Genomic DNA, 16,016 nt, shown 5'->3' on the forward strand with positions numbered 1-16,016 from the left:
GATGTTTTGAAGAAGCCCCAGGGTAAACAGGGAGCCATCTTAATCAACCTGATTATGAGGCACCTGAGACCTTGGTGATGATGAAAGGCTTTATTAATTCTAACAGCTAATATTTTATCGATTACCCACTGTGTGCCAGGCAATATTCTAAATGTTTTGTGTTCATTAACTCATTTAATCTTCACAACAGCCCCAGGAAGCAAGTCTTCATTTTAGAGACTAGGAAACCAAGGCTCACAGAACTGAAGTGATACACTCAAGATTACTCAATTAAGAGATGTTAGGGGCAGGGACAATCCCGGGAGCAGGGCTCAGGAGCCCAGCTCCGGGCTAACTGCCTATCTCATCCTGCTGTCCTGTCATGAGCCAGAGCCAGTGCTGTTCACGGAGCCAGGTCTGCAGCTGGTCGCTAGGGATGACAAAGGGGCATTGATCTTTGAAGGGATGCGGGGAGTCCCACCTGGTGGGCTTTTGGGGACATGGGCAGCTGAGCTGTAGTCTGAGGGAAAGTCTCAGTGGGAGCATATGTAGAGCTGTGATCTGTGGGGGAAGAGCTGTAACCACTGGCCAGACAACAGGCTCCCACTGCACATGCTAGTCCTGGTTAGAAGTTGCCTGAAGGCTGGTAGAGTGAACCCACCCTATGGGCACCCTTGCAGTAGAACCTGCTGGGGCTGGAGGTGGCAGTGGAGTAATTCAGCAAAGATCAAGAGGCTAAGTGCCAGTATCTGGGCTGGGAATCTACATGCGTTGACTCTAATACTCACAGTGACCCTGCAAGGTGGATATTCACCCTGTTTACTGATAAGGAAACAGTCTCAGGGAGGTTAAGTAAAGAGCCCAACTTTCAGCATTAGTCTGAGCTGAGGTTTGAATCTGGTTCTACTTGACTCCAAAGCCCATCTTTTTGACCCATAAGTCCTGCCTTTCCTGTATAGTGCCTGCTGTTTTTTCTTTTACTCTTTTCTTTTCCTCATTCTTTCTTTCTTTCTTCCCCTCCCTCCATCCCTTCATTCCAGAACTTCCTTCTGGATCATTAAAGGAGAGCTGTGGCCTGTCTACAGAGTGGGGATATTTCCCCTGGATTTGGGGCAGCATGATAATTGGGAGAATGGTGACCCACCCCATAAAAATTCACTGCTATATTCATTTTTAATCCCTAGGTGTCTGCAGTCAGAATTCACCTCAGATTCTGTCTTTGTCATTTTTCAACTTTTTCACATTCCTGGCAAGTTGGTGTGTGAACAAAAGCTGAGTATGCAGCTCAGAGAGGGCCCAGCACTCCCTGTGGGGCTGGAAAGAGGATTCGTGGTGCAGCTATGGCATACACAGCCAGCTGGGGGCTGTGAGGCTCAGTTGTGGAGACCTCCTGTGAGTCAGCGAGAGCATGGAATCCTGAAGGCCAAAGGCACTCATAGCATATTGCTGAGTTGGACAGTGATGAAATCAATATTTTATGTTCTGGAGTCATGTGCTTGTTGAATGGGGTGGAGGAGAGACTGAGAGATAGGAAGTCCTGCAGGAATGGAGACCATGTGATATGGGGCTGAAATTAGATGATGGAGAGGGGACGGGAAGTCAGGGACAGATGGAAAAGGCATCAAGATGCTACAAAGAAGGAGTAACAGAACGTGCTTGATTGTGGGCAGTGATAGTGCCATGGGATGAGAAAAGTAAAGCATCATAACAGAACTGGGGAAATCAGAAATGGGAGCTCATTTGGGGAGAAAAGGGTTAATTTAAAACAGTTTTTAGCATTTTTTGATTTTTAGGGAAGTATTTTGAAAAGGATTTGGTTGGAAATGCCTCCATCCTTGTCTTTCAGAAATGTCTTTCAGTAATTTGAGAAATGTGAATCTCTTAGCCATCTCTTCAGGACTCCTGAAGACAGAGATAAGCCTTCTGTTTCCAGTGATCACGGGCCGGATGAAGCCAGCCTCAGGATAATAAACCAGGTAATTATCTCCATCCTTGCTATGACAATAATGGTGTCAAGGCAGGCAAAATTCATCAGAGGCAGCTTCCTTGGCAAGCCCTAGGGAGACTCAAGATAAAGGAACTGATTGTCAGAATCCATCGCTGCAGTGTTACACCAGGGGGGTGTAATGATGGCCAAGGGCCACATTGTGCCTCCAGAGTAAAGAACTGTGGAGATGAAAAGGAGAAAGACACCTACATCCTTGCATGGTACCCCACCAAGTCTGCGTGGATGGTTTGGATCAGTAATTAGAAACATAGCGCAATAAATATTGAAAGAAACTTCTGTAAACATTCTAGAGGACAATGAAATTAGAAATAATAAGCAGATGGGCTTTTATTCAAGGTAAATCATGCCAGATGGACTCAGTACCTCCTTTTTTTCGGATAAAAGTACAAAGTTGGTGGATGAAGGGAAAATGGTACATTTGATGTCTTATGTTTGAAGATGGTTTAAAACATTTGAGTCTTCCAAGAAGTCTGATTTGCAGAATTGGCTCAGAATGCCTGGAATAGAAGCACATACCTGACCAAAAAAAGTTAGATAAATGCTGCTAATTGGGCAATAGAAAATGCTGGAACTCTGGACTGGTAGGATAGCCTCAGGAGTGGTCTTTCAAGGGACCATTGAACTTTGGAGCCTGAAGGGACCTTAAAGATTGTCAGTTCCAACCCTCTCATTTAAGGATAAGGAAACTCCATCAAAAGGAGACTGTGGCTTCACACAACCAAGGCTAGAACAAGGGTGACTTGACAATTAGTTCTGCAGAGTGCCAAGTCTGCTCTCTACCCAGCATCTCTCTTATCTAGGAAAGGAAATCAATATGTTCAAGTACATTCTGAAAAGATTCTAAAAACAAAGATGAGATTATTGGGCCCCAAGCAAACACATGTGTATGTGTATGTTCAGTCACTCAGACGTGTCCGACTCTTTGTGACCCCATGGACTGTAGCCTGCCAGGCTCCTCTGTCCATGGGATTCTCCAGGCAAGAATACTGGAGTGGGTTGCCATTTCCTCCTCCAGGGGATCTTGCCAAGTCAGGGATCGAACCTGTATCTTCTGTGTCTCCTGCATTGGTAGGTGGATTCTTTACCACTAGTGCCACCTGGGAAGAAAACAAAGCCTGAGATACAAATCTGTTTTGTCAAAAGTTTTACTTCCATTTTAGGTTCGAAGGATTCGTTAAGAATAGAAACCACTTGTTACACACACAATGAAAATGTCAATATTTAAGAGAGGATTATTGGACTTGATTTCAATATACAGTCTTTAAAAGAAAACAGAAACAGTAGAGAGAGATATTGCAGCACCACATTGGGTTGAAACCTACACCTAGACTTGAACAGCATTGGGAAGTCCCGAGAAACAGCAATCTGGAGTCCCAAATGGAAGAGGTCCTGGTTGGTACATCCAACTCACAGGTGAGACTTCACATGGCAGTTTTGGGGCTCCCGCTTATAACCTTAGGCTGCAAATGTCGTCATCTGTTTGCATGCAAAAATGCAGCTCTGGTTTTTCTTTAGCTTTTACAATGCTGTTTGTTTCATCTTGTGAGTCATAAGATTTTCCAGACCCTGAAGAACTGACCAGGTCCCTGGGGCTCCAGAAATTCCAGGACCCTCTCCCTTTCTTATCTAAAATGCCACTTGGCTTGCTGGTAACAACTGGTGTGCTTGCAGGCTGGCATACAGTCCAGCCAGGGTCAGAAGTTAGTCAAAGGCCTGCTCTCCTACTTCTGAAGCCTGAACAAGATTACCTCCATTAAATGTCCCTAACAGGATCATGTCCCCTGAAGAGGGTGCGGGCCTCCCACAAAGTGGAGATGGTGGTTGAGAAACAACTTGGAAGCTGCACTCCAGGCCACACTCCTGAGATCCCTGCGTGGTATGCAGGCCACTTTCAGTGGCACTAAGTCATCATTGCTGTGAAGCAACTATTGCCCAAGTGAGAGAATGACAGAATTTGAGGAGGTTTGGTGACTTGTCCAACTAAGGTCCAACAGCAAGCTTGGAGCACAGCTAGGATGAAAATTCATGTCTTCTGATTCTGGTCAGGTTCTCCCTCACCCACGTTTTGCCTTTAGTAAAATTCTGATGGAGGCCCAAGCCTGCCTGACCCTGTTATTCCTCCAGAAAACTCCCTTCTTCCTCTGTCGGGCCCTTTCTCAACTTGTCTTTCTGCCCTTATACAGCTCCCCAGAAGCCTAGCGTAGCCTTCCCAACTTCACTGAATTCTCCCCGTTCTTCATCAAATTGTATTAGTCTCCTTTCCTGTTTCTGCCAAGTTGTGTGCTCAGCCTTCTGTCACCCTAAAAACGAATTTCCCCCATTGCCTTTATAGGTGATGGTTTCATCTCCCAAGTGTGCTTCCTCATTTAAAACACAAAACACACAAGAGCACCTAGTGTATTGTGACCTACAGGGAAGGAGCATGTCTGAGCACCATTGAGTCAATGCCTAAGAAGTAGACACTGTATTTGTGAAGAGGACTGTAGGCTGGGAATTTTCCTAGAACCCCTCTCAATAGTTCTCCCTTTCTTATGCAGAGTAATTTATTTCCCCCAAACCCATATCCGAGCACCCTATCTCTACATATTCAACAGGGGACCCTGCGATTATAAGGATTAATCTTTTGGTGGGTGGCAGGTTGAATGGGTAGGGGATGTTAATGAGTAATTTTGTTTACTTCACACATAATTTTTATCCTGTCAGAGTGTGGAAGAGTTTTTGCAACAGGTAGTGTTTGTTTGTTTGTTTAGTTGTTTGAAAGAAGAGTCATGATTAAGGAAAAAATGGAAACCTATCTCTATTTCCTTCTACTGCTGAAAAATAGCTCCTTGACCTTCACTGATCCAGATTTTCTGCTCTGGGTGATCCATGGGGCAACACTGTTAAATACAATTCTTGAAATTTTTTTTCTAAACCTCTTTCTTTTTTTTTTTTTTGATAAAAATCCTCAATGCATCTGTACTAGGAAGCACTCTACTTACCATATGCTATGCATTGGATATTTGTGTCTGTTCAATATTCATAGGTTGAAATCCTTACCCTCAAAGTGGTGGTATTCAGAGAAGGGGCCCTAGTGGCTGATGAGATCATGAAGGTAGAACCCTCTTCAATGGGATTGCTGCTCTTCTACGGAAGATCCCAGAGTGATCTCCCATCCCTCTGCCATGTGGAGACACAGCCAGAAGGCAATGTCTATGAATTGGGTTCTTACCAGATACTATTGGCACCTTGATCTTGGACTTCCCGGCCTTCAGAACTGTGAAAAATAAATTTCTGTTGTTTACAATCCACCCAATCTGTGGCATATTGTTATGGGAGCCTTAACAGACTAAAACCCCATCCGATGAGTACAGTATTTTTATTTTATTGTATTTTTTCTTTTATTTACCTTCCATGCAGGGTGCACAGCAGTAAAGAAATGTGCCTTTTCCTCTTCCTCATGGAATGTGAGCTATTGGAAAGAGCACTGTCTGGGCATCACTAGACTAGATTTTTATCCTGCTTCTGCCACATGGGAGCCTTGGGCATGTGTCTTAACCTCTCTGTGCTGCAGCTGCTCCTGTGTCTGTTGAATTCAGTGCACTATGACCTCCCTGAAGGCAAGAAATATAGCCTACGTTTCTTTATAATGCCTGACACAACAGGAACAAATTTAGTAAACATTTGGGAATCTTACCTTTCAATGTTGCTGAAACACATCATCACACACATCCATCACTAACAAATAGCCCTCAGTACAATGCCTTTCATTACTTAATCTAATCACCATGATTCTGCAACACAGTTATTATCACTGTTTTGCAGAGAAGAAAACTGAGGTAGAGATAGATTAAGTGATTTACCTCTTTGCTTAGTTGGTAGCAAAGTTGGGATTTAAACTCAGGTCCATCTGCCTTTGTTCTACTAATCTGTAGTCAGGATCTATGCTCCTTGTGTAATAACAATACAGTTGCAAAGGGCTTTTGACTTTTTAAATGTAACAATCAAGAGGCTTCTTTGCTCTAAGACACAATAAGAAGCCACAGATTCTGAAAAGAAAGACTGGCGGAGGTGGGAGGGGGGGATATCTTGTCCTTGAATGGTTTTCTCCCTGACTGTCCTTCTGAGGCTCCACCCTCCCCCAGTACTTGACCTGATTGACCTTGGCTGGTGGGCAGTTTCAGGGTTTGCTTCACTTCTGGGTTCAGATGCTCTATTTCTTTCACTCAGCTAGAGAATTTGGTGAAGTTATTGAGCCCTTCTATGTGCCACACATTGTATGGGCCCTGAGTATACCCTGTGAACACGATGGGGCTTTTCTGTTTCTTTTAGGGACTTACATTCAAGCCAGGCAGCTGGAGAAGTAAACAGGCAGTTTCTATGAAGAGGTGATTATAGGGAGCTGCGCAAGTTCATGGGGTCACATACGGGGCCTTGGGAGCTGGGGAACACAGGCAGCAGGAAGTGGCCTCTGTGAAAGGACCACGGGAGGAACGGTAGACTAGCCTGGGGTAGGACAGAAGGAACAACCTAAACAAAGCCCTGGAGGATAGAAAGAGCATTTTACATTTAGAGACTAAATTTTGCATTATTTTCTTTTGATCCAGAGCCACAGTATTTCAGGAAAAATTCCGCCACCCCCATGCCCCAGTTTCATTCAGTAATGTCACTGTACTTGTTTTCTGGCTCTGAGGTCAGATAAACCATCTCCTTCCCCAGTTCCTTCTGGTGGTGGCTGCTGGGGTCCAGGCCTCTCAGGACTCCTGGAAGAGGTCATTTTGGTAACTGAAGGGCTCAACGCCACACCTGCTTCATATAAAACTCAGCCTCAAAACAAGCAATATTACATCTGAGAGCTGTCAGTGTATTTTTCTGGCATATATATTTTTTACTCAGTGACAAGTGAGTGCAGGTTATGATACTCAGTTTACACGATTTTTTTTTGTTGTTTTTTTTGGTGTATAAAATGCATGTAGAACATCCCAAGTGGCTTTTCCTCAATTATCATGTTTCTTCTTAACCTTCCCATGGCTAATAGTAAGCAAATCCTATTTTTTTTTTCTTTTAAATCTTTCTTTGTAATCCCTAGTTGAAAGTTTGTCTTTTTTCTTTTTGGTACTTCTTTGATAGGTTTGATTAATGTCTTCAGAAAAAGAAAAGATTAGTTTTTCTTACCCCATAATTAGCATTACTGCAGAGGGAGCCAGAAGCTGGAGCTGGTGGAAGAAAGCCTGGGACTGTGGCTTCATCTCCTGTGTGTGTAACCCCCCACCTCCACAGGGAGCCGCAACAATGGGGCAGCCTCGCTTGTGTTCAGTCTTCAAGTCTCTCCTCTTACTATTTTTTCAGTTAAAGATAGAAATCCCTCTGTTTTCTCATTTGCTAGGAGAGGTCTCTCCAAACATCATGCCTATTGTCCCTAAAGCAAATCTTCTCACAATGTGAAATATTGCATGAACAACTTTTTCTGTTTTTTTTTTCTCCCCCCAGGTTTTGCAAAGTAACACTGAAACCAACTTCTGCATTGGAGTGAATCTGCCCAGGGGATATTTTTTACCCTGAATAACAATAACTCCCCTAAGAGTGGAAGTTTCTCTTTTGCAGAGCTATATTATTGTTATTTGGGACTGATTGACTGACTGTCAGTCTTTTCTGCCAGAAACAGAAATGCTAATCAAGGCTTCAGCACGATGGGACTGGGGACTGACTCACACGTCTCTATATTGCTCAGATCCACGTGGACAATGGTTTTGCTAAATCTCATTTTTGTAGGTCTTTCTGGAGATGTGGCCTGTAAGAAACTCTAGCAATCTAAAGAATGTTGTTCTAACTGAGCTCATTGTAGTACATTTTTCACCAAATTACATTAGCATACAAAACTTGGATTATTGATTTCTTCTTTACTTGTTGTGGTTTCTGGGCAGAAGTCCAATTTATAGAAGCAAAGAGAACATGCACACATGAGTTGAGATTCATCTGTTTGTTTATTTGTTCTTTATTTTAGAAACCTGGGACCTGATTCAGAGAGGTGGTATGACTTTGTACTCTGATTTTCTCTATGTCACACCTCCATTAGGCTGCACTCAAACCTTCCATGGCACAGGCTTTATGTTTTGAATCCAAACTGGAGAGGGAGGAGCAGTCAGGGAACCATTTGCCAGGGACAACAGAATACCTGCCTTTTGCTAAATACCTACTGGATGTCAGGCAGTGATGACCCTCTACTTACAAGATCTCTTCTGGGATATATCCTCATTTTACAGATAAGGAAATTCAAGCTTACTGAGGTTAAGTGACTTATTTCAGGTCACCTAGAAGCAAGTGCAAGATTAGTGGCTGTTCACTTTAGAAAACAGTCTGGCAGTTCCTCAAAAGGTTAAACATAGAGTTACTGTGTGTGTGTGCTCAGTCATGCCCAACTCTTTGCAACCCCTTGGACTGTAGCCCCCCAGGCTCCTCTGTCCATGGAATTTTCCAGGCAAGAATACTGGAGCGGGTTGCCATTTTCCTACTCCAAGGACAGAGTTAACATATGACCCAGCAATTTCATTTTTAAGTATGTCCCTAAGAGAAGTAAAAACATATGTCCACACAAAAACTTATACACCAATGTTTATAGCAGCATTACTCATAACAGCCAAAAAGTAGAAACAACCCAAATATTCTTTAGCTAGTGAATGAATAGATAAAATGTGGTCCATTTGTATAATGGACTATTATTTGACCGTAAGAAGAAATGAAGTTTTGCTATAGGCTGAGCCTGGATGAACCTTAAAAACATTTCGTTAAGTAAAAGAAGTCAGTCATGAAGGAACATAGATTGCATGACTCTGTTTATACAACATGTCCCGAATGTAGAGAAAATAGATTAGTGGTTGTCAGTGGCTGTAGGGAGAGCGCTTGGGGGCAATGGAGAGTGACTTATAATGGTTCCAAAGTTTCAGTTTTGGGTGATGAAAAAAAATCCCCCAGAATTGATTCTGTTTGCCTCTCAATTGCTTCTAAATTCTGAATTGGCTTTAAAATTGATTGTGATGATAGTTGTACAGCTCTGTGAATATACTAAAAACCACTGAATTGTACACTTTAAATGGGTGAGTGGATGTGAATAATATCTAAATAAAGTTATAAAATAATCAGTGGCTACTGCCCACGATGCTTATAGGGAGAGGTGATACCACTCAGATTGGGGAGTAACGTGAGATGTTTCTACTGACAGAGACTGAGGTACCAAACAGCAAGCAGCAGCATCTAGCTTTTAAAATAATTACTAAGTTCCTGACACTGTGCTCAGCACCTTATATATGATATCTAATTTCATCATCATGCTAACCCCATGAGCTTTGTGTTACTTTTACTCTCATTTTCTAGGAGGAAATTGAGATTTAGACTCAGTAATTTTCTCAAGGTTGCCTATCTATTAAGTACTATAGCTGCCTCTACCAAATAAAGACCTTGGAAACAACTGTGTTGATTTATCCAACTTCCAGCAAGGTATAGTAGTGGCTAAGAGAGGAGAATCTGCAGCTAGATGACCTGGATGTGACCCAGCCTCTGCCTCCTAGGTCCTGTGTACATGTGAGCAAGTTGCTTAAAGTCTGTATTCCAGTTTTAACTCTATATAATGGGATAGTAAAAGTATTAATCACATAAGGTTGGAGACTAAATGAGATAGTATATGGGAAGCATCTAGGACAGTGCCTGGCACATAGTAAGTGCTCAATACATGTGAACTATTGTTATATACAGCTACTGGGGGATGGGAAGACAGGGATGAACAAGTCGCAGCTTGTGGCTCAGCTACAGTCTAGTGGGGAAGGCAAGTACAGACAGAACTGAAATCGGGGATGATGGTGGAGCAGGCGGGAGGCAGAGCAGAAGCACAGAGGCAGAGTGACTACTGATGTACAAGGGCCACTCTCGCTTGTGGTCCTAGGTTGCCTTTGGTCTTCTAGGCTCTGGTATGAGAGTGTTAGCTGCAGCAGGATTTTCCTCCCTTGCCCTCAAGGTTTCAGGCATACGTAAGAATCTGGTTGGGGAGTTTCATGATCATATTTTTCCTGACAGCTTGGTAAAAACGTAACATTAGGAAGGGTAGAGCAGAGAGTAGAAAAGGTCTTTTATTTGGGCTTCTTGAATATTTACCATTAGATCCTTAGGCTATTATAATAGAAATTTAATCAGGAGATGAAGAGTCTTAAAAGGAGAGTCCATGAGGTTTGTTCATTCTCGATGTGGGTGTTTCCCCCTATTCAAATTACATGAACCTGAGGAATATGTCGGAGGTTCCCTATTCATTGAGAAGCATGAACTGAGATTTATAAGTAAATATATATATGTTACATCTAAAAGTTGAACGAGAGAGGGAGAATGAACTCAAAACAGGAAATTAGGTTTCCAAGTATGAAGGGGCAGAAGGGAGAACCAAGTATATGGAGAAACTGTTTGATACACTTGCTTCTGTTTTAGTTCCTCGCAAGGCGTAGTAGGCCTTCAACAAATATTTGTCTCATCTGAATAAATAGATGGTTTATATTCTAGTTCATACATTGGGGACGACCTCTGTGACCTTCAGATTCCAGATTTAAGTTTACTCTCTAAGTTATTCAGAAAATCAAGTGATAAGTGAAACCACCTTTGTCAGGCATTCTCTTGGCTCAGTTGTCCATCCTTGCAAAGATGGCCCCGGAGGGCCTGGAGGCCAATCTGGTAACCCACCCTGGCTGCACTTTAGAATCACCTGGGGAGGTTTTGAAACATGTGGCTGCCTGGTTGGGCCTCAACTCAGAACAATCAAATCAGACTCCCTGGGGGAGGAGCCTGGGTGTTGGCAATTATCTTTTCAAATCCTCCCCAGGTGATTTTCATAGAACTCGGGGGTGAGAAGCGTGGGCCTAAGGCGTCTGTAGATGGGAAGGGCGGGTGCTACCTACCAGAAACCTTGGTGTGTGGTTGACCAAAGGCATAAAACCACAAGTCTATCCTGAAGGAGTGTGGAAATGTCCGTCACCCTTCAGGTTGCCAGGGTTATTTTCCAGAGACCTCGCTAAGCTTGGAGTGAAGACATCCCCACCCAGGGGCAGGGAGGAAGCTGGAAGCTTGGCTGCAGAGAGGAGGTAAGCTGTGGTAACTGGAACGGGCACTGAACTTTCAGCGGCCTCAGAGCTGTAATTTTGAGATTTCCTATAACCTGAGACTAGGTACCAAGGGGAGGGTGTGTGGGAGGGGATAGGGCGCCCCAGAGGTGGTCTCCTTGGAAGCGCTGAGCTGGGTCCGCGGAAGGCTCCACACCTCCCGCGAGGGGGGCAGCATCCTCTGGAGACCCGGCTCCCACAGCAGCGCCGGCTGCACAGCTCTCCGGGACTCTCACTGTTGCTCTCTAACAAGCCCGTTAAGATGATCAAAGAGTCACTGGAGAGTTCTGGGAGCCTCTGGAGAGTTTGGAGAGTGTGTCTGTGACCACGGGAACATATACATCTTGCCCTCAACCTAACTGCCGAGGGACGATCCGCTTGTAGTTTCAATAGGACCAGACTCTCAGTTAGCCAAATAGCTCTGAGTGCTCCCTGGTTAGCAGAAGCATCCTAGAAAAGATACCTGGTTTGTAGAGGCAGCGTGCTTCCTTCAGGGTCTAAGCTTTCCTTCAGCAACGGATGTCCCTGTGGAGTTTGGGGATATCAGGGAAAATGTAGGCTCCAGGAAGGAAAATTTTTATTGTTCTTGAATCAGGAGAATTAGATTATCAATGTAAACCCTTCTCCAAAATGCATTTGCACTCACATTGCTCTCTGCTGCCTTCTCCAGAATCTCTCTGCAGCCCGCTTCCAATCACACCACATCCCCTTTCTCTCTCCCTACCTCCTCCCTCCCAAAGATTTCATCTCAACTGTTCCCGCTTGATAGAATCTCACACAAAGGTGTGTTTATTACTGACCAGCTTCTTTATCTTGGATAGTATGTCACAAGTAGTCAAGACTATTGCTCTTGAACGTAGTTTCACAGATTTAAGATGAAGAAACAGTATCCATATAGTTCCAGAGTCAAGGAAGTGTGATAGCCAGCCAGTAAAAGGAAAAAAAATGACTGTTGGAGAGTGGAATTTTACTCACTAGAGTCGGCTTGGACTTTAGATATGAAACATTTGATTTATAGTTTCTATTTCATGCTGATAGAAAACTCTGCTTACCCTGATTGGAAGGTCGAATGTGTTGGGTTCTCTAGCTAAGGTAGTTAAAATTTATTTCACATTCAAGGAAAGGGGTGCTTGTTATTCACCACATTCCTATTTTAATTATGATTTTCCTGGCACCATTTTTAACAAGAGGAACTGAAGGCCTGCAAGGAGTGATTTCCCCTAATCATTTCTTAAGCCCACCTTCCCCCCTTCAAGGAGCTGCTCCAGCTCCACAGATGAAACGCGATGGAAGACTGAGCGATTACCTGGTGGATCTGAACAGTGTGGAGTCAGCAGTCAATTAGAATAGTTCAATTGTGAAAATTCTTTTCTCTCCCATCTTCTTTGCTCTAGAGAATGATCATCTTAACTCCTGTTGCTCCACCCACCCTGACTTGCAGCTCCTCATCCTTCTCTCTATTTGGGTCTTGGCCACCCCCCAGCCTAGCCCTTATCTTCCATGCCTCCTGGGAGAGGGAGGCCTCCTGTTTGTCCTTTCCCAGGTGAGTGGACTCAGAATTGAGCTGCCCTTGAATTCTCATGGCATTTCCCAGGTGTGAGCCCACATCCCCTTTGGCCTCTGAGATTGTGCGGCAGGCTTCTAGAACTTCCCTTGTCTGAGACTCTCTTTGCACACCCTATGGGCTCCATGGACTTTTCCATTGATGCTGGTGCTGCCTGTTCTTGCTGGCTTCCCTCATGAGGGACAGAGGCCTGTTCCTAGCCGGTGTGAGGAGGGGGCCTGCTCCCAGGCACAGACCTCAGGTCCAGGCACACAGCCCCATAGGCTTTTTGGAAACAGCTGTGTCCCCTGACAACTGGCACCTCCAGGGACTTCCTCTTCATCATAGTGTCAAGCACTTGCTTGTGTCTTGGTTAGAGACAGCCAATCCCATATTTGGTTGATCCCAGACTGTCAGCCACATCTTCACCACAGCAGCTATCTGGTTATAGGTCTTAAACAGGTCTCCTCTGGCATTTCTTGCCGGCAATATGAGCACCGTGTGTGTGTATGTGTGTTTGTTAGTTGCTCAGTCATTTCCAACTCTTTATGACCCCATGGACTATTGCCTGCCAGACTCCTCTCTCCATGGGATTTTCCAGGCAAGAATAGTGGAGAGGGTAGACATTTCCTCCTCCAGAAAATCTTCCCAAGCCAGGGAGCCAACCCAGGTCTCCTGCATTGCAGGTGGATTCCTTACCATCTGAGCCACCAAGGAAGCCTGCAAGCCACCATACTAGATATTTATTCATTTATTCCTTCACTTAATACTGGATGCTGGGCACTACGAGTTAAACACTATACACATCTTACCCTTAAGGAGTATGTGTTAGTTTGCCAGGGCTGCAGAGTACCACAAACTGGGTGGCTTAACAATAGAAACTTGTCCTCCATGGTTCTGGAGGCTGAAACTCTGAAGTCAAGGTGCTGGCAGGGTGGATTCCTTCTGAGGCAGTGAGCAAGAGTCTGTTCCAGGCCCCTTTCCTAGATTCATTGATATCATCTTCTCCCAGTATCTTCACATTGTCTTCCCTCTACACATGGTTGTGACTGTGTCCAAATTTGCTCTTTGTATAAGGACATCAGTCATGTTGGATTTGGGACCCACTCTGCTCTGGTATGAACTCCTCTTAACTAATTACATCTGCAATGACTCTATGTCCAAATAAAGTCAAATTCTCAGATATGAGTGGGCATGGTTGGGACTTCAACATACTGCTTCTGGGGGGCTCAATTTCACCCATAGCAGTAAGCATGATTTTATGAGGGCAGTAATGGTAGTAAGAGGTGTATATGTATGTATCTATATATCTATATAGATATCAGTTCAGTCGCTCAGTCGTGTCCAACTCTTTGCGACCCCATGGACTGCAGCACACCAGGCCTCCCTGTCCATTACCAACTCCTGGAGTTTACTCAAACTCATGTCTGTTGAGTCAGTGATGCCATCCAACCATCTCATCCTCTGTCGTCCCCTTCTCCTCCTGCCTTCAATCTTTGCTAGCATCAGAGTCTTTTCAAATAAGTCAGTTCTTCACATCAGGTGGCCAAAGTATTGGAGTCTCAGCTTCAGCATCAGTCCTACCAATGAATATTCAGGACTGATCTCCTTTAGGATGGACTGGTTGGATCTCCTTGCAGTCCAAGGGACTCTCAAGAGTCTTCTCCAACACCACAGTTCAAAAGCATCAATTCTTTGGTGCTCAGCTTTCTTTATAGTCCGACTCTCACATCCATACATGACTACAGGGAAAACCATAGCCTTGACTAGATGGACCTTTGTTGGCAAAGTAATGTCTCTGCTTTTTAATATGCTGTCTAGGTTGGTCATAACTTTTCTTCCAAGGAGTAAGCATCTTTTAATTTCATGGCTGCAATCACCATCTGCAGTGATTCTGGAGCCCCCCAAAAATAAAGTCTGCCACTGTTTCCACATCTATTTGCCATGAAGTGATGGGACCAGATGCCATGATCTTAGTTTTCTGAATGTTGAGCTTGAAGCCAACTTTTTCACTCTCTTCTTTCACTTTCATCAAGAGGCTCTTCAGTTCTTCCTCACTTTCTGCTGTAAGAGTAGTTTCATCTGCATATCTGAGGTTATTGATATTTCTCCTGGCAATGTTGATTCCAGCTTGTACTTCATCCTGTACATTTCCCCTGACGTACTCTGCATATAAATTAAATAAGCAGGGTGACGTACTCCTTTTCTTGTTTGGAACCAGTCTGTTGTTCCATGTCCAGTTCTAACTGTTGATTCCTGACCTGCATACAGATTTCTCAAGAGGTGGGTGAGGTGGTCTGGTATTCCCATCTCTTTCAGAATTTTCCACAGTTGTGGTGATCCACACAGTCAAAGGCTTTGGCATAGTCAATAAAGCAGAAATAGATGTTTTTCTGGAACTCTCTTGCTTTTTCGATAATCCAACAGATGTTGGTAATTTGATCTCTGGTTCCTCTGCCTTTTCTAAAACCAGCTTGAACATCTGGGGGTTTACGTACTGCTTAAGCCTGACTTGGAGAATTTTGAGCATTACTTTACTAGCGTGTGAGACGAGTGCAATTGTGTGGTAGTTAGAGCATTCTCTGGCATTGCCTTTCTTTGCCATTGAGATGAAAACTGACTTTCCCAGTCCTGTGGCCACTGCTGGGTTTTCCAAATTTGCTGGCATATCGAGTGCAACACTTTCACAGCATCATCTTTCAGGATTTGAAATAGCTCAACTGGAATTCCATCAACTCCACTAGCTTTGTTCATAGTGATGCTTTCTAAGGCCCACTTGACTTCACATTCCAGGATGTCTGGCTCTAGGTGAGTGATCACACCATCGTGATTAACTGGGTCGTGAAGATCTTTATTGTACAGTTCTTCTGTGTATTCTTGCCACCTCATAATATCTTCTGCTTCTCTTAGGTCCATACCATTTCTGTCCTTTATGGAGCCCATCTTTGCATGAAACGTTCCCTTGGTATCTCTAATTTTCTTGCAGAGATCTCTAGTCTTTCCCATTCTATTGTTTTCCTCTATTTCTTCGCACTGATCACTGAGGAAGGCTTTCTCATCTCTCCTTGCTATTCTTTGGAACTCTGCATTCAAATGGGTATATCTTTCCTTTTCTCCTTTGTTTTTTCTTCTCTTCTTTTCACAGCTATTTGTAAGGCCTCCTCAGACAACCATTTTGCTTTTTTGCATTTCTTTTTCTTGGGGATGGTCTTGCTCCCTGTCTCCTATACAATGTCACGAACCTCCATCTATAGTTCATGAGGCACTCTGTCTAATAGATCTAGTCCCTTAAATCTGTTTCTCACTTCCACTGTATAATTGTAAGGGATTTGATATAGGGCATGCCTGAATGGTCTAGTGGTTTTCCCTACTT

General features: G+C 43.9%; 1 long non-coding RNA gene across 18 annotated transcripts in view; it reads left to right on the plus strand.

The window, feature by feature from the left end:
- LOC145507395 (uncharacterized) overlaps positions 1-16,016 on the plus strand; it is a 721,493-nt gene that overhangs the window by 19,320 nt on the left and 686,157 nt on the right. For 9 of the 18 annotated variants that reach the window (XR_014054819.1, XR_014054810.1, XR_014054815.1 and 6 more), the window contains exon 1: positions 10,835-11,082. This is a non-coding gene — a long non-coding RNA (uncharacterized LOC145507395). Of the gene's footprint in view, positions 1-1,825; positions 1,956-3,147; positions 3,401-7,456; positions 7,852-10,834; positions 11,083-16,016 lie in introns of those variants that run through there. The other 9 variants (XR_014054811.1, XR_014054813.1, XR_014054814.1 and 6 more) reach the window with 4 other exon arrangements.

The sequence above is a fragment of the Giraffa tippelskirchi genome, chromosome 5 (genome assembly GCF_054371585.1).
Source record: "Giraffa tippelskirchi isolate mGirTip1 chromosome 5, T2T-mGirTip1v1.2.pri, whole genome shotgun sequence".
Classification (NCBI taxonomy): domain Eukaryota; kingdom Metazoa; phylum Chordata; class Mammalia; order Artiodactyla; family Giraffidae; genus Giraffa; species Giraffa tippelskirchi.